The following is an 18,298-nucleotide window of genomic DNA, read 5'->3' as shown; positions in this document are numbered from 1 at the left end:
TGCGGTCACCTGCAACGTCTGCCTTTTATCTCCTTCTACTTGATTAGACCCTCTTGATATAAAAGAAATGGGAGGAATCTGAAAACCAACGACACATGACTAGAATTATTTTTAAATATTTAACCTTTAATTAACTAGGCAAGTCAGTTAAGAACAAATTCTTATTTACAATGACGGCCTAGAAATAGTGGGTTAACTGCCTTGTTCAGAAGCAGAACGACAGATTTTTACCTTGTCAGCTAAGGGATTTGATCTAGCAACCTTTTGGTTATTGGCCCAATGCTCTAACCACTAGGCTGCCGCAACATTGAAGTTCTTGCAAACCCTCAGTTTCATGAAGTCCAAATGAGAAAAATAAAAAACACACACACACACACACCTCCCCCCAAAAAAGTTGTATCATACCACAGTAAAATAACATTCAAACATTTCTGTTGAGTAGATCCACATACACCACATGACCAAAAGTATGTGGACACCTTCTAGTCGAACATCTCATTCCAAAAATCATGGGCATTAATATGGAGATGGTCCCCCTTTGCTGCTATAACATCCTCCACTCTTCTGGGAAGGCTTTCCATTAGATGTTGGAACATTGCTGTGGGGACTTGCTTCCATTCAGCCACAAATGCATTAGTGAGGTCGGGCACTGATGTTGGGCGATTAGGCCTGGCTCGCAGTCGGCGTTCCAATTCATCTCAAAGGTGTTCAATGGGGTTGAGGTCAGGGCTCTGTGCAGGCCAGTCAAATTCTTCCACACCGACCTTGACAAACCATTTCTGTATGGACGTCGCTTTGAGCACAGGGGAATTGTCATGCTGAAACAGGAAAGGGCCTTCCCCAAACTGTTGCCACAAAGTTGGAAGCACAAAATTATCTAGAATGTCATTGTATGCTGTAGCGTTAAGATTTCCATTCACTGGAACTAAGGGGCATAGCCCGAACCATGAAAAACAGTCCCAGAACATTATTCCTCTTTACAGTTGGCACTATACATTGTGGCAGGTAGCGTTCTCCTGGCATCCGCCAAACCCAGATTGTCAGACTGCCAGATGGTGTAGGGCGATTCATCAATTCAGAGAACGTGTTTCCACTGCTCCAGAGTCCAATGACGGCGAGCTTTACGCCAACTCAGCCAATGCTTGGCATTGCGCATGGTGATCTTAGGCTTGCTCGGCCATGGAAACCCATTTCATGAAGCTCCCGACGAACAGATATTGTGCTGACGTTCCTTCCAGAGGCAGTTTGGAACTCGGTAGTGAGTGTTGCAACCGAGGACAGACGATTTTTAAGCGCTACGCACTTCAGCACTTGGCGGTCCTGTTCTGTGAGCTTGTGTGGCCTACCACTTCGTGGCTGAGCCGTTGTTGCTCCTTGACGTTTCCACTTCACAATAACAGCACTTACAGCAGCTCTAGCAGGGCAGGAATTTGATGAACTGACTTGTTGGTGCCACGTTGAAAGTCAACGAGCTCTTCACTAAAGCCATTCTACTGCCAGTGTTTGTCTATGGAGATTGCATGGCTGTGTGCTCAATTTTAAACACCCATCAGCAACGGGTGTGGCTGAAATAGCCAAAAATACTAATTTGAAGTGGTGTCCACATACTTTTGTATATATAGTGTAACTCAAATTTTTAACCATGGACTTTCTTCCCTCGTAGTTTAATTGGGATCATAGCACAGGATGCTGCTAGGATGTGTCTGTTTTACAGTAAAGTCTATGCGTCAGCTGGGTACAGTATACAGTTGGCCCCCATAACTCTGCCCTTCTCATGCATAGTGTGGACTGTAGTGTTTTTTATTTGCACATGTGCTTGTGTTGAGACAATGACAGCTCTCCTGCTCTTTGGTAATTCATGCTGTGGTGAGGAGACGAGGAGGAGGAGGTGGAAACTCCGGCCCGACCAGCAGACACACAGACCCCACCACAGCGCAGCATAGTTTCTCTTTCTCGCTCTCTCACACACACACTGCTGCTGCTTTAGTAGAGATACACCTCAACTATACAGCAATGCTCTTATTAATACCTAGTTAAGTGCTACCACGACCATACTACTATTCACAACACACCATAAAATAAGGGGAAGCACTGTTGCAGAAAACGGAGAAACAGAAAGGGAAATAGTGTCATTATTAAGTCTATTTAGTGTAGGCTCAATTAATTCAACTTCACATTACTGACAGCAGCCTTATTGCAGAACATCAAGGTAAATATAGAAACGAAAGCATGCTCAGTCTCGCAAATATGTATTGACAAATGAAGACGTTATCTGGTTTGAGTTTCTGTTGAAATCTGTGAACTTCTGACAAAACATGTTTGACCAAGAAGAAAATGCTGACAGATCCTACAACAAAAAGCTGACATTTCCCAATTCTGTCTTCACAAGCCCCTGTTATGTAACTATCCAGCATTACTGTGTATGTAGGTCAGAGTTTGAGACAAAACATACTTGGTCAGATCAATAACTGAACCTTGGTGCACCACATGGCCGCAGGCTTAATCTTATCGTCATAGGCAAAGAATCTGGAATAAGAACTGATCATTGGTGGAGAATGCACTGTGACTGGACATGCTCTCACTGGTCTTAAATCTTCCTGTAAATATGATCCGTCTAGTTACATATACCATAGTGTTAGAATTGAAGAGATCATCTATCGTTAGGCCCCAAGGCTGGTTCCACAGCTATCCATACAGAAACAGAGCAAACAGTGAACCCAGTCAGGATCTGGGACATCTCTCCCTCCCCACACTGGCCCATTTCAGCCATCTACAGCCGTCTGTCTGTACATTCCACAAGGGTCTGGGACAATCAGCACAAACCCACCCAGTCATTAGCACATTCAGGCAATTAGCGTGGTTACCAGGCTCACCATCATTAACAGCCCTTAATTGCTGTGGACATGAGAAACAGCCGAGGCGCCAGTTGTTGTTCCTGCTGTAATCCCTGGGGACAGACAGACACCCTAACGTTCTCAGTCTCTGGGCTGTTTAATTAGTCCAATGGACCAGGATCAGCATGTCTCCTACTTAACTGGAACCATTATCAACAAGGCACAGTGCTAATTTGTGATTTATGGACCAACTGTTATCACTGTAAAGCTGCTTGCTATTTATTGGCAGGCAGTGTAAGGGTGATAGCTGCTTACTATTGGAAGAGAACTTTTGACCTGAAATTCTCCAGTTGTTACCAAACAGATCACTATGATAATACATTTGCACCAGGTGTTAAATGGAGCTTAAAAAATTAAGCGATGAAACAACACAATATAATTAATGTTTAATAGTATAGGTACAAATTTCAAATGCAGAAAATAAAAAATTAAAACTGAGCCCAGTGGTGGATTATATCCTGGTGACAACTCGTTGCTTTGGCTACCAAGCAGCAATGGCAGCACAATAAAACACACCCACACAATGAGGAGAAATTCTAGTAAGGAGGTATTCCATCTGGCTCACATGTCTCCACTCATCAGGTAGCCACAGTTCAGAAGAACTAGAAACTGGTAGGTCCAGTCAAATACTCTCACTTCCGCTGTGCTACACCTGTCTACCAAATACCATAAATATTTGATCATGGTATACCGTATGTTGCCCTGGTCTACTTTACAACACTTTATATGCAGTATCATCCAGAGTTTCAGTTGTGAAATCTAGAGTATCAAAGATGAATGAAGCAAGAAGGACTTTGATTAAGGTTGTTGAAATCAATTGCACAGACAGACTTGAAGGCTGCATTCAGTTTCCAAGTGGAGAATGATCTCTGTGGAGAGTTCAAACTGTCATACTCTACATGAAAAAGCCCCCAGGCACTTGTCATGTCTTTGAGAGAGCAGCCCCTTCGGGTAAAGGTAGGAGAAACACAGAGGAGAGTGTAGAACAGCTCTCGTATCCAGGTGTTGGGTTCCAGACTGTTGCTCACTGCTCAAACACGCATGGTGTCAGCAGTGTTCAAGTGATTAAAGTCAGTGATTAAAGTCAATTAGCGTCCTCTCGCTGTGCATTCTTCTTTGTTAACCGTCACTTCAAACAACTTAATTGTGAATGTGTGTGTGAGACCTGCTAAAACAGGTCTGTGAAATCATCTACAGTTTAGCATAGGTAAGCATAGTAAAATTACTCTAACACACCCTTGGGTGAGTCTTGGGTTTCATGCGTGTGTCGCTAAACCACAATTATGGCAGGGTTGCTCTATTCTGATTATGCGCTTTAAAGACAAGTCTTGCTGGCTGGCACAGAGAAGATGCCAGGCCTGGATATGAACATGTCTGCTTATGTACCATACTCAGCTCACACTCTTCATCTTTCACCTGGTTATTGCAGAACCCGGTTATACCCAGGCCTGAACTTTAGGAAACACACACCATCCACTGTTGTGGTTGTAGCGAAATGCTCTGGGTATAATCCACACTTTACAAATCTCTTGCTTCTGGCCATTTAGCTCTGTGAACTTCCATAGCTTTTGTGAGTGCTCTTGTCTGGCTGATGGCTATGCCCTATAATGTTTTCAAGCACACTCCTTTTCGTGAGGAGGAATGTGGTTGATAGGACACCTGTCCTGCTGCCTGCCCGGTCACACACCCACTGAATAGACAGAGGAATGCCATGGAAAGCCTCTCCCCATGTTAAATGATGTGGAATAACATTCTCACACTAACCACACACAGTGATTTGATCTGATAAAACTGCCATCACTAAGGTGATGACAATAACAGATGCGATATTAAAAGAATGGGGTGTTGTTGAAGGAAGATGAGTGACTGAGACGTTCCTAGGTTGTGAGACTACTATTATCGCCTGAGAATGAGCTGCACATTCCTCACACTTAAAAGGAAAAAGTGACAGGTTAAATGTATACGCTAATATATCTCTCTAATAAATTAGCTCTGGAATTTCATTGATTTCAATGTAATCATTAATTGAACCTGCTACCACGACCATACTACTATTCACAACACACCATAAAAAGGGACTTAATTATTAGATCAAATATGTTCTATATATCTTGTCATCAAAACTGTGGCAATAGTGTCAAAACAATAGCAGCTATTGTTATGGTTGTTACTACTAGGTACATTAGCCATGGTTATGTCAGTGGTGTGGCTTCAGAAAGAACTGGCTACACTTATCTCTCAACAGCATCATCTGAGGATCATGTTACTGGTGTTCGCACTACGCAGATTCAGACAGACTCCCCACTTCGCACAGCAATCAGGTCACCTTACCACATCCCCTACACGGGCCATTAAGCCTTCTGATCCACTGAGGGAGACACAGGAAAGCTTACCACTGCTTTATCATGTTCATCACATGCACGTTTTCAAAATTGTTTTGCAATGATGTGTCTCCGCAGCCCATTCAAACTCTAAAGCCATCTCAGGCAATGGTCCCAATGGTCACACAAACACTGTGTTTGTGTGACCATTGGGACCATTGTGTTTGTGTGACCATTGGGATCATTGCCTGAGATGGCTTTAGAGTTTGAATGGGCTGCGGAGACACATCATTCCATTTAAGCAGCCTACTAAGCATTTACCATCAGGCATTATCCACGGACATTGATTTTTGGTCCTTCTATAATTGGTTTAGATTTGACCTGGGCTGGGCCGGCCTTCATGTCAACATCCACAAACCCAAAACATAGACATCTATAATTGGTTCAGATTTAGTCGGGTTTGGCCTTGATTTGGACTCAACACAGACATCTATGATTGGTTCAGATTTGATCAGGTCCGGACAAAATCTGAACCAATCATATACTGTGCTGTTCAAACTTGGGAAACATAGACGTCCATTGGTCCAGATTGGGTCCAGTCCGTGCTAGCTTTAATTTGGCCCCAAAAAAGCCGCCTTTTGATTGGTTCAGATTTGGTCCGGTACGGCCTTGATTTGACACAAATATAGACATCTATAATTGGTCCAGTAGGGTGTTTGCCTTTCACGTCACGACCTGGATTTGTCATCCGCTACATTGGTGTCAGAAATGGGATGGCAGCCATGACCGTGAAATATCATGACTGCCCACTAAGCATTTACTAACAGCGTCTTCAATTTTTTGGGGGGGGGGTGCAGTCCGGACACAAGACGTCTCTTTGACGTCAAAAACATCTTCCAACCTTTCATTCAGCGCTTGAAATGGACGTGATGTCAACATCTGGAAAATACCTCTAAAAGACGTATTTTCAATGTTATTTTTCTTACTGGGAGACCTCTTACAGAGAACAGGAACTGTGCTATTAAAGGAGACAGACAGACAGTCTATGAATTTATATTGAACTGAAACTAGATGTGAAAAGGACTCAACATGAGGCAGTCATCCAGTGACACGCATCCGTCTCAGCGAAGACAGACACTGAGAAAACCACAAAGCTATCAGAAACAAGAAAGCAAGCAACAGTGAAGCTTTCATCATACAAACTCCACCAGATTGTAACTTCCTGCAGAACAGCATACCAGTTAATGTTTCTCCTTGTGATTCAGAGAAAAAGCCCTATGCAATAGAGCATATAACAAACTGAGTAAGGGCTCAGGAGAAAACGTCCTTATTCAAACCATACAAATAATATAGAGGCATGGTTAGCATATTGAAAAAACAAGAGGAAGGGCCAAACAAATAAAATGTTTCCACAAAGTCGCGAGCAGCTAAATTCGTTGGCCATTGTCCTGCATTCTCTAAAACGCTACTACTTGTCCAAAATTACAGTGGTCTGTTTCAGTCTGTGGATTGTTTGTGGTGCCACGGCCCTGCACACCCAGAACAGCAGAGACATCAGGAAACAGACACAATTGAAAACGAGAGTGGGGGGGGGGGGGGTTGGGTACAGCAGGCACATGGAAGGTTGCAGAGAACAAAAACAATGGAGAGGTACTGGTTCAGTGCAGCACAAACGGCAGTCAGGGGGTGGGGGGTATGGGGTGGCGGGTATGGGGGCCGGGATTTGAATGGTGCTTGGGCTGTAAGCAACACGTGAGTCCTGGGAAACACATCCAGCTTTTTCCCACCCATTCAAAATACCAAATAATAGTCTGCACATTACAGTTTCAATCCAAGTTGTCTGAATGGCTTGGTTTGGGCACATTAGAGGTGAAACATTCCTGAGATGCTGGCTTGAACTTGAGCCACAGGGTCATTCCACAAATTTGTTTTATTTATTTGATTTCACCTTTATTTAACCAGGTAGGCCAGTTGAGAACAAGTTCTCATTTACAACTGCGACCTGGACAAGATAAAGCAAAGCAGTGCAATAAAACCAACAACACAGAGTTACACAAACAAACGCACATTCAATAACACAATAGAAAAATCTATGTACAGTGTGTGCAAATGTAGAAGAGTAGGGAGGTAAGGCAATAAATAGGCCATGGAGGCAAAATAATTACAATTTAGCATTAACACTGGAGTGATAGATAGAGATACTGGGGTGCAAAAGAGCAAGATGATAAGTAACAATATGGAGATGAGGTAGTTGGTGTGCTATTTACAGATTGGCTGTATTACAGGTACAGTGTTCGGTAAGCTGCTCTGACAGCTGATGCTTAAAGTTAGAGAGGGAGATAAGACTCCAGCTTCAGTGATTTTTGCAATTTGTTCCAGTCTCATTGGCAGCAGAGAACTGGAAGGAAAGGTGGCCAAAGGAAGTGTTGGCTTTGGGGGTGACCAGTGAAATATACCTGCTGGAGTGCGTGCTATGGGTGGGTGTTACTATGGTGACCAGTGAGCTGAGATAAGGCGGGGTTTTACCTAGCATAGACTTATAGATGACCTGGAGCCAGTTGGTTTGGCGACGAATATGTAGTGAGGGCCAGCCAACGAGAGCATACAGGTCGCAGTGGTAGGTAGTATATGGGGCTTTGGTGGCAAAACAGATGGCACGGTGATAGGCTACATCCAGTTTGCTGAGTAGAGTTTTGGAGGCTATTTTGTGAATGACCGCTGAAGTCAAGGATCGGTAGGATAGTCCGTTTTATGAGGGTATGTTTAGCAGCATGAGATAAGTAGGCTTTGTGTTTCGCTCGTCGATGGAAGGATCGGACCAAGGTGCAGCGTGGTAGGCGAACATCTTTCTTTATTAAATGAACACAAAAAAACATATACAAACGAAACATAACGTTCAGTAGGGCTACACAGCGCAGTACCAAAAACAAGATCCCACAACCACAGTGGGGAAAAGGCTGCCTAAATATGATCCCCAATCAGAGACAACGATAGACAGCTGCCTCTGATTGGGAACCATACCCGGCCAACATAGAAATGGAAAAACTAGACTACCCACCCTAGTCACACCCTGACCTAACCAAAATAGAGAATAAAAAGGATCTCTAAGGTCAGGGCGTGACACTTTGTTGCAAAATAGGAAGCCCATTCTAGATTTAATTTTGGAAATCAGTGCCTTTTGTGTCCCTTTGATATTTTAAGTAGAAATTGTGCACAAACATTGCATTTTAAAAGCCTGTTATATTACATGAAGTGCCCTTTAATATGGATCACATAAAAATTCAATACATGTGATTTTTAATATGAATAAAGACTTACTAAAGTGCCAGAATTCTGCTTTTTGACATGTGCCTCTGTGCGTCCTCATTTATCCAAGTTTTCACCATCATTGTACATTTACATTTTAGTCATTTAGCAGACGCTCTTATCCAGAGCGACTTACAGTAGTGAATGCATCCATTTAATTTCATGCATTTTTTTTTGTACTGGCCCCCCGTGGGAATCGAAACCACAACCCTGGCTTTGCACACACCATGCTGGCGTTGCAAACACTCTACCAACTGAGCCACAGGGACTATATGTAAAACCCTAGTTATTTTGTTGGTTTGACAAAGTCATTTCTCAAGATTATAATTTTGTGATACATTTTAAGGTTTAAAGGGTAATGGGGACGGATGGGCAACCTCGGTTGCTGGTTGGGATGTGAAGGGGTGGAAGGCATTCTTTCTTCGGGTGAGGAGGGAGGATGCGGGTGAGTGGATGGGGACTGAGGGTGGGAATGGGTTGGAGTTATCTTTGTACTCTTCTCTTAAATTTTTTTTTTAACGTGTACCCCTAAAAAAACGCAGTTATGACTATAACTATTGTTCTCTGAAGGAGGGAAACAAGGTACAACACAGCTATGGGGGAGTTTGCGCACTATCACCCTCTACTGAAGAACATTCGAATCACGCCAGACAAGGCCAATGAATACCCTGCCTCACCGGAAGCCCCGCCTTCCACAGGTGATAAACCCGAGGCACGGATAAATTCCTTCAATTCAGTACCAGTCTTCACCGAGCTGGCGGCGCAGGGCTGAACAGGTGTTGTAACTTGTTTTGTTCATTCAGCGAGCAGTAGTTATAATCATAACTGTACGTTCCCCTTCAGTCGGTAAATTCAGCACTACACAGCAATGGGGATATGAAATCACGCCCCATGCCGACCCCAGCGGACACCGAATTAAATGACACACCACACAGAGTTCGAACCTGACAGGAAAACCTGCGGTACCCGGGTATTGCGCAATCTACGCACTGCCTAACGACCCTGTCCTGCCCCAGCCGTAAGCACACTGTGGGCTACACTGGGGCCAGTGACATCCAAGCTGATAAAACATCACAAAAGTGTGTGGTGATGCCCAAATTGCAGCAGCACAAATATATCCTACAGGCAACCCTTTAAACAACGCCCAAGGCGCTGCCAGAACCCTGCTGAAGTGGGCGTGTACACCATTAGGTCATTCCTGCCTTTTTTTGCCATATGCCAGTGGGAGAGACGCTGCTTAAAAAAGCGCTCTACCACAAGCAGAATTAGCAAAACAGTCAAAAAGTTGATCACACAAACAGACACCCCTGGTCTGCTCAATGTAAATGCGTAACGCTTGTACCGGACACAGTGAACGTAACCTCCGCTGCTCCTCAGAAGGAGGAGACAAAAAGGGGAAAAGCTCAAAAGCTAGAGACCTGTAGGACATAGTCATGACCTTAGGGGCGAAGACCGTATTAGGACGCAATGTCACCTTAGAATCGCCAAGGGCGAACTTTATACAGGAGGAGTGAACAGATAACACGTGGAGATCTCTAATGCGTTTAGCCGAAGCCAAAGTCATAAGCAGAGCGGTCTTGTAGGAGAGGATCTTCAGATCCACAGACTCCATTAGTTCAAAGGGGGCCTCACACAGCACATTCAAAACCAAAGCCAGATCCCAAGTGGGCACAAAAGGTTTAGAAACTGGCCAGAGATGGCACACAACTTTTAAAAAACACACCTCCAGGGGATGAGCCCCTGAAATGGCACCATCAATTCCCACTGAAATAGCTGCCATATACACCTTCAGGGTGGAAAATGAATGACCCTGCTCGAAAAACCCCTATAGGAACATTAAAATGTCCACCAGAGAGCTCTGAAAAGGAACAATTACTTTACTTTGGCACCAAAACTCAAATGCCCGCCACTTTCATTGCAATCAGATTGGACCTTTCAGGGGCAAGCCCACAGATTCCAAATCTCCGGCTGCGGGTGCCAGACCTGCCCGTGCTCCTGGGTCAACAGGTCCCTGTGCAACGGGAGTTGCCACAGGTCCCCAACTATAAGATTAGAGACAGAGAGCCACAAGGATCAAGGACAAGCCCTTTCGAAGTACCCTCCCCAGCGTGGACTGAATCAGCTCCACAGGGGGAAAGGCGTAAAGAAGGGTCTGAGGCCACTGGTGCACGAGAGCATCCGTTTCCAACGCAGCACTCAGGTCCCTTATCAAGAAAAACAGCCGACATTGTGCATTTCTCGCGATGTGTAAAGATCTACGTCGGCCTTGCCAAACATTTTCCATATCTAGGAGACCACTTAGGGGTGCAACCTCCACTCCCGAGAGCAGGCCCCACAGTGGATAGCAGAGCTGCACCTGTGTTGGGGCACCCAGGGATACTCGTTGCATTGGGCAAAGCAAGAACACACTCCACTGAGATGGAGTCAAACAGAGACTTAACATGGGAAACCAGCATGGATGTGTGTAACACCACCTGCTCCCTCGACTCGGCCAGGTTGTCCATTATCCTGAGCCCCAGACACTTCATAGGTGCCAAACCTGCCCCCACAACTTTCTGTGCGAGGGATATATGGCCATGAAAGTACACGTACATAAGGTTGATGGAGGGGAACCAATCACCCGGGCGCACTGATTGTAACAACCAGCTGTACATGAGCATTCTGAATTTCTAGACCCTGATCTGCTTGTTTAGGGCACAAGGTCTAAAATGGGACGCAAAGTCCCGCCCATTTTGGGAACCAGGAAATACTGGCTGTACAAACCATTCTGGGCCTCTGACTGCACAGACTCCAGGGCCGAGCCAAACAACCCCGTAGGAGAAATCGGCTAATCCATGTATAACAGCCTGCCTCTCTCCGGCACCTGCAACAAAGTGAACCAAAATCAGCCCCCATGCTTCTCCCGAGCTCTGAGACGATGCAACGGGACATGCAAGAGACAAAATATGCCATAGCACGAATCTCATCTAGGAGCTCTGAATAGGGGTTCCACAGCAGCCAGAATCGTGGCCAGGTCAGCTAACAGCTCAGTGTGGTAAACCTGCAGCATTGTGACTGTGTACAGGGACCGGCCCGCCACCCCCTGGGCCCAATACACCGAAGGAGACGCGATATCAGACGGCTCTATATCGCCATGCTGGGAGGATAGCTCAATGGGATCGAACCACGAGCTCAAATCCAACCCCGTATCCTGCAACTCAGACTCCACCGAGGTACAGGCACCCAGGAGAGGAAAGTCAAACTCAGTCCCACAAGCCTCTTGAGAGAGCTTGTACACAGCAGGCGATAGTGGTCGCACAAGCTGGTTCGATCCAGGGCTGCCTGAGCATGCGCCCAGCCAAAAACACCTACAAGACAACACTCATGAAGGTACAGGTACAACCCTAAATCTATAAACATGGCACCCTCATAAATATTATCCTGACAAACTTGCCCTCAAAATACACCTCAGGATCTCAGCGATCACTGCCTCATTGCCTGCATGCGCGGTCAAACGACCACCCCTCATCACTGTCAAACGGTCCATAAAACACGACTGCGAGCAGGCCATTCTAATCGACCTGGCCTGGGTATCCTGGAAGGATACTGACCTCATCCCGTCAGTCAAGGATGCATGGTCGTTCTTTAAAAGTAATTTCCTCACCATCTTAAATAAGCATGCCCCTTTCAAAAAATGTAGAACTAAGAACAGATATAGCCCTTGGTTCACTCCAGAACTGACTGCCCTCGACCAGAACAAAAACATCCTGTGGCGGACTGCACTAGCATCGAATAGTCCCCGTGTTATGCAACTTTTCAGGGAAGTCAGGAACCAATACATGCAGTCAGTCAGTCAGGAAGGCAAAGGCTAGCTTTGTCAAACAGAAATTTGCATCCTGTAGCTTTAACTCCAAAAAGTTTTGGGACACTGTAAAGTCCATGGAGAATAAGAGCACCTCCTCCCAGCTGCCCACTGCACTAAGGCTAGGTAACACTGTCACCACCGATAAATCTACGATAATCGAGAATTTCAATAAGCATTTCTCTACGGCTGGCCATGCTTTCCTCCTGGCTACCCCAACCCTGGCCAACAGCTCCACAACCCCCCGCAGCTACTTGCCCAAGCCTCCCCAGCTTCTCCTTTACCCAAATCCAGATAGCAGATGTTCTGAAAGAGCTGCAAAACCTGGACCCGTACAAATCAGCTGGGCTAGACAATCTGGACCCTCTCTTTCTAAAATTATCCGCCGCCATTGTTGCAACCCCTATTACCAGTCTGTTCAACCTCTCTTTCGTATTGTTTGAGATCCCTAAAGATTGGAAAGCTGCCGCGGTCATCCCCCTCTTCAAAGGGGGTGACACTCTAGACCCAAACTGTTACAGACCTATATCCATCCTGCCCTGCCTTTCTAAAGTCTTCGAAAGCCAAGTTAATAAACAGGATCACTGACAATTTTGAAACCCACCATACCTTCTCCGCTGTGCAATCCGGTTTTCAAGCTGGTCACGAGTGCACCTCAGCCATGCTCAAGGTACTAAACGATATCATAACCGCCATCGATAAAAGACAGTACTGTGCAGCCGTATTCATCGACCTGACCAAGGCTTTCGACTCATTCAATCACCTTATTCTTATCGGCAGACTCAACAGCCTTGGTTTCTCAAATGATTGCCTCGCCTGGTTCACCAACTACTTCTCAGACGGAGTTCAGTGTGTCAAATCGGCGGGCCTGTTGTCCGGACCTCTGGTAGTCTCTATTCGGGGTACCACAGGGTTCAATTCTCGGGCCGACTCTTTTCTCTGTATATATCAACGATGTCGCTCTTGCTGTGGGTGATTCCCTGATCCACCTCTACGCAGACGACACCATTCTCTATACATCTGGCCCTTCTTTGGACACTGTGTTAACTAACCTCCAAACGAGCTTCAATGCCATACAACACTCCTTCCGTGGCCTCCAACTGCTCTTAAAACGCTAGTAATACCAAATGCATGCTTTTTAACCGTTTGCCGCCCGCACCCGCCCACCCGACTAGCATCACTACTCTGGACGGTTCTGACTTAGAATATGTGGGCAACTACAAATACCTAGGTGTCTGGCTAGACTGTAAACTCTCCTTCCAGACTCATATTAAACATCTCCAATCCAAAATTAAATCGGCTTCCTATTTCGCAACAAAGCCTCCTTCACTCACACTACCAACCATACCCTCGTAAAACTGACATTACGTTTACATTTTAGTCATTTAGCAGACGCTCTTATCCATAGCAATTTACAGTAGTGAATGCATCCATTTCATTTCAAACAAAAACCATTTTATCTCCATACTGGCCCCCCGTGGGAATCAAACCCACAACCCTGGCATCGCAAACACCCTGCTCTACCAACTGAGCCACAGGGAAGGACTGACTATTCTACTGATCCTCGACTTCGGCGATGTCATTTACAAAATAGCTTTCAATACTCTACTCAGCAAACTGGATGCAGTCTATCACAGTGCCATCCGTTTTGTCACCAAAGCCCCTTATACCACCCACCACTGCGACCTGTATGCTCTAGTTGACTGGCCCTCGCTACATATTCGTCGCCAGACCCACTGGCTCCAGGTCATCTATAAGTCTATGCTAGGTAAAGCTCCACCTTATCTCAGCTCACTGGTCACGATAACACCCACCCGTAGCATGCGCTCCAGCAGGTATATCTCACTGGTCATCCCCAAAGCCAACACCTCCTTTGGCCACCTTTCCTTCCAGTTCTCTGCTGCCAATGACTGGAAAGAATTTCAAAAATCGCTGAAGCTGGAGACTTATATTTCCCTCACTAACTTTAAACATCAGCTATCTGAGCAGCTAACCGATCGCTGCAGCTATACATAGCCCATCTGTAAATAGCCCACCCAATCTACCTACCTCATCCCCATATTGTTTTATTTACTTTTCTGCTCTTTTGCACACCAGTTTTTCTACTTGCACGTCACCATCTGCTCACCTATCACTCCAGTGTTAATTTGCTAAATTGTAATTACTTCGCTACTATGGCCTATTTATTGCCTTACCTCCTCATGCCATTTGCACACACTGTATATAGACATTTTTTTCTATTGTGTTATTGACTGTACGCTTGTTTATTCAATGTTTAACTCTGTGTTGCTGTTTGTGTCGGACTGTTTTGCTTTATCTTGGCCAGGTCGCAGTTGTAAATGAGAACTTGTTCTCAACTAGCTTACCTATTTAAATAAATGTGAAAAAAAATATTATAAATAAAAATGAATATTATTCAAAGATATGGTGAAACCGCATTACTGTGGGCAAGGTTGTGAACTCGAACCCCGGATTAACAGCCTTCGTTTGTGCTAGTCATCTTACTTACAATCAGTTAGAGTGGCTAAACAGGCAAACGAATAACTAACACATTTGTAGGGAACTTCACAAAAATAGTAACCAAACTTTACCACACAACATCCAGAAGGATGAACATGCCCTCCTTAAGTGGGACATTTAAGTTGGAGTGAAGCCTGGCACATTTTGCATTCCAATGTCTGTTTTTTAAGAAATGTGTGAATTGTTCTGCCCAGCTCGAGGTGAAGAGTGGAAGAATTGAATGAATGTATCCGTGTCTCGGGTTTATCACCTGTGGAAGGCAGGGCTTTCAGTGATGCACGCTGTTCACTGGCCTTGTCAGGCATGATTCTAATATTCTTCAGTAGAGGGCACTTAGCATGCAAACTCCCTCATAGCTGTGTTGTTCCTAGTTGAACGACTGAAAAGGGCACCCTGTCCCACATTTTAAACGGAAATTTCTAAACATTTCAACTTCATATTCATCTCCAGCACCACCCCAACTGTGAAAGTGGTGCGTTTCTATGTTTTGTAGTAAAAATTATAGAGAAAGGTTAGTGTTTCCATGACATCATAAACCAATTAGACTTGGCGCTCCGGTACCGCTTGCGATGCGGTAGTAGAGAGAACAGGGTGGCTGGGGTCTTTGACAATTTTTAGGGCCTTCCTCTGACACCGCCTGGTGTAGAGGTCCTGGATGGCAGGCAGCTTAACCCCAGTGATGTACTGGGCCGTACGCACTACTCTGTAGTGCCTTGCGGTCGGAGGCCAAGCAGTTTCCGTACCAGGCAGTGATGCAACCAGTCAGGATGCTCTCAATGTTGCAGCTGTAGAACCTTGGGTCCTCAGATGAGGATCTGAGGACCCATGCCAAATCTTTTCAGTCTCCTGAGGGGGAATAGGTTTTGTCGTGCCCTCTTCACAACTGTCTTGGTGTGTTTGGACCATTCTAGTTTGTTGGTGATGTGGACACCAAGGAATTTAAAGCTCTCAACCTTCTCCACTACAGCCCCGTTGATGAGAATGGGGGCATGCTCGGTCCTCCTTTCCTGTAGTCCACAATCATCTCCTTCGTCTTGATTACGTTGAGGGATAAGTTGTTATTTTGGCAGCCAGGTCTCTGACCTCCTCCCTATAGGCTGTCTTGTCATTGTCGGTGATAAGGCCTACCACTGTTGTGTCATCTGCAAACTAAATGGTGTTGGAGTCGTGCCTGGCCATGCAGTCGTGGGTGAACAAGGAGTATGGGAGGGGACTGAGCACGCACCCCTGAGGGGCTCCAGTGTTGAGGATCAGCGTGTGTTGCTATCAGCGTGTGTTGCTACCTACCCTCACCACCTGGGGGCGGCCGTCAGTAAGTCCCAGATCTAGTTGCAGAGGGAGGGGTTTTGTCCCAGTATCCATAGCTTAGTGATGAGCTTTGAGGGCACTATGGTGTTGACCGCTGAGTTGTAGTCAATGAATAGCATTCTCACATAGGTGTTCCTTTTGTCCAGGTGGGACAAAAGATAGACAGGCTAGAAATGTTTTTACAAATTATAATATTTTGTGAAGCTTGCGTTCAATTGCCCCTCCCTGTTGCACATAACAAGCTTTCATTCCCCGGGTCACAACAGGATTTATGGATTATTAAACATGAAGTCTTCAACCCTGTTACGATCAACCCTGTTACTTTATTTGTCACTTAAAGCTGCAATATGTAACTTTTTGGGCGACCCGACCAAATTCACATAGAAATGTGAGTTATAGATCTGTCGTGCTCAGCAAGAAAGTGTAAGAAAAGTAACTCTGTTCTATGTGCGCTATTTCTATGCTTCCTGTTCTTAAGTTTCGTTTTTGCGTGTTGTACTTTCAGTTTTGTACACCAGGTTCAAATAGCAGAAAACATAAATATATTTTTGGTTATAGAAAATATATTTCACAGCGGTTTAAATGGAACAATGATTTTCTACACAATGACAGTTTTTTTTGTCACATAAACTGAAATTCTGTGAACTATTCGAATTTCAGCAACCAGGAAACGGCGGAGTGATTTCTGCATATTGCATCTTTAATAGACACTTACTATAATACTTTTTTAAACTTAACTTGTTTTTTTATTAAATTGACCAATTGCTGTTTAAAATTAGGTTAAATAAAAAGTATATTTTTTTCACCAAGTTACACTACTCAAAAGGCTCCTAATTAGTGTAATAATCCCACAATGGCCCGTATCTTTCAGGAGGCTTCACCAGTGAAAACCCCACTTTAAGGGGAGGAGTGAACAGTCACAAATTACAGCTAGCCAGTTTTAACAATTATGTTAACGTCACATAAACACAGACCTGTTGGTCTGGAATTACACCTGGCCGGGCAATCCACAAATCATATTGACTATGTTTCATGTGAATGTTTTGAGCAGCCAAGCCTTTAGTTCACAGAGATGCCTGTAGAAGTAAAGGATGCTGACTGTGTGAAGCGTGGGATCTTAAGTTAAAGTTAATTTCCCTTCATAATCATCAGTCAACATGGAAGTACATTATGCTACAGTGAACACATACTGTACCAAGCATCCATCATGATCATACTGTACCAAGCATCCATCATGATCATACTGCATCACTGCATCCACAGTTTCACCCACATTACCAAACCTAATGTGTTTCCATGCCATAATGAAATCAAAATGATGTTGGTGTTCCTCCTGGCAAACCAACTGTCAAACAAACTGATGAGGGTCTAAGACAGAGGCAAGGCTGTTATGAGTTTGGGTATAAATCCAAGATACACAAAACAAAATTGTTTCTGTTCAGATGGCTAGGGGCAACTAAAAGTAGCAGTCAAGCGAATAATTACATCAACCAGGGTGTACAGACAATTTGACAGCATCACCAAGGACCCTTGTATCCAATGTTCATAGGTATAGGCCTTTAAAAATTGCAGAAATTCAAATACATTTTTTAAATTGTTTAAGTAAATAATGTGAATTACCACATAATTGAATGAAATGAATGATGCCTATTATTAGCGTGAACTGACAGGTAAATGGGAGACTCACAGAAAGTAGCCTATAGGAATTACCTAAACCTTACCTAAATCAATGCAGTTGATCAACAATCAGTAATAGTCGAATTGTGTCCGTACACCTGCAGATCCAACAACCGTGCTCTCCTCAAGAATATCTCAAGTGAAAAACGCATAGGCGACAGCACCAAAATACCCGAAAAGAGCGCAGGACCAGAAACACTCCACCCCTTGCGCGCGAGTCGCTTCCAAAATACAGCAGAATGAAGTTAATGTTTCTTTCTTTCTGCTCCCAAAAGGCCCACAGGAATCTCATATGCCTCTAAGAGCGATTCGTGCTACTATGTTAACAGATCAAATGCTCTGGCCACCTGAAATGCACTTCTATTGCTGGGGACTATTGGATAAAGAACCAATATGAAATCACCTGTGGACACCCGCTCTGAGGAATGAGC

The 18,298-nt window shown here is 44.7% G+C and overlaps 1 protein-coding gene across 3 annotated transcripts in view; it reads right to left on the bottom strand.

Moving 5' to 3' along the window:
• The window catches only part of LOC115164523 (PDZ and LIM domain protein 2), a 60,594-nt gene extending 42,296 nt beyond the window's left edge, over positions 1-18,298 (bottom strand). For 2 of the 3 annotated variants that reach the window (XM_029717081.1, XM_029717084.1), the window contains exon 1: positions 17,912-18,298. The gene's annotated coding sequence lies outside the window, so the exon portion shown is untranslated. Of the gene's footprint in view, positions 1-9; positions 79-17,911 lie in introns of all 3 variants that reach the window. The other variant, XM_029717083.1, reaches the window with a different exon arrangement.

Source organism: Salmo trutta, chromosome 27 (assembly GCF_901001165.1).
Source record: "Salmo trutta chromosome 27, fSalTru1.1, whole genome shotgun sequence".
Lineage (NCBI taxonomy): Eukaryota > Metazoa > Chordata > Actinopteri > Salmoniformes > Salmonidae > Salmo > Salmo trutta.
The sequence above is the reverse complement of the archived record's forward strand: the minus strand, read 5'-3'. Positions and strand labels throughout refer to the sequence as shown.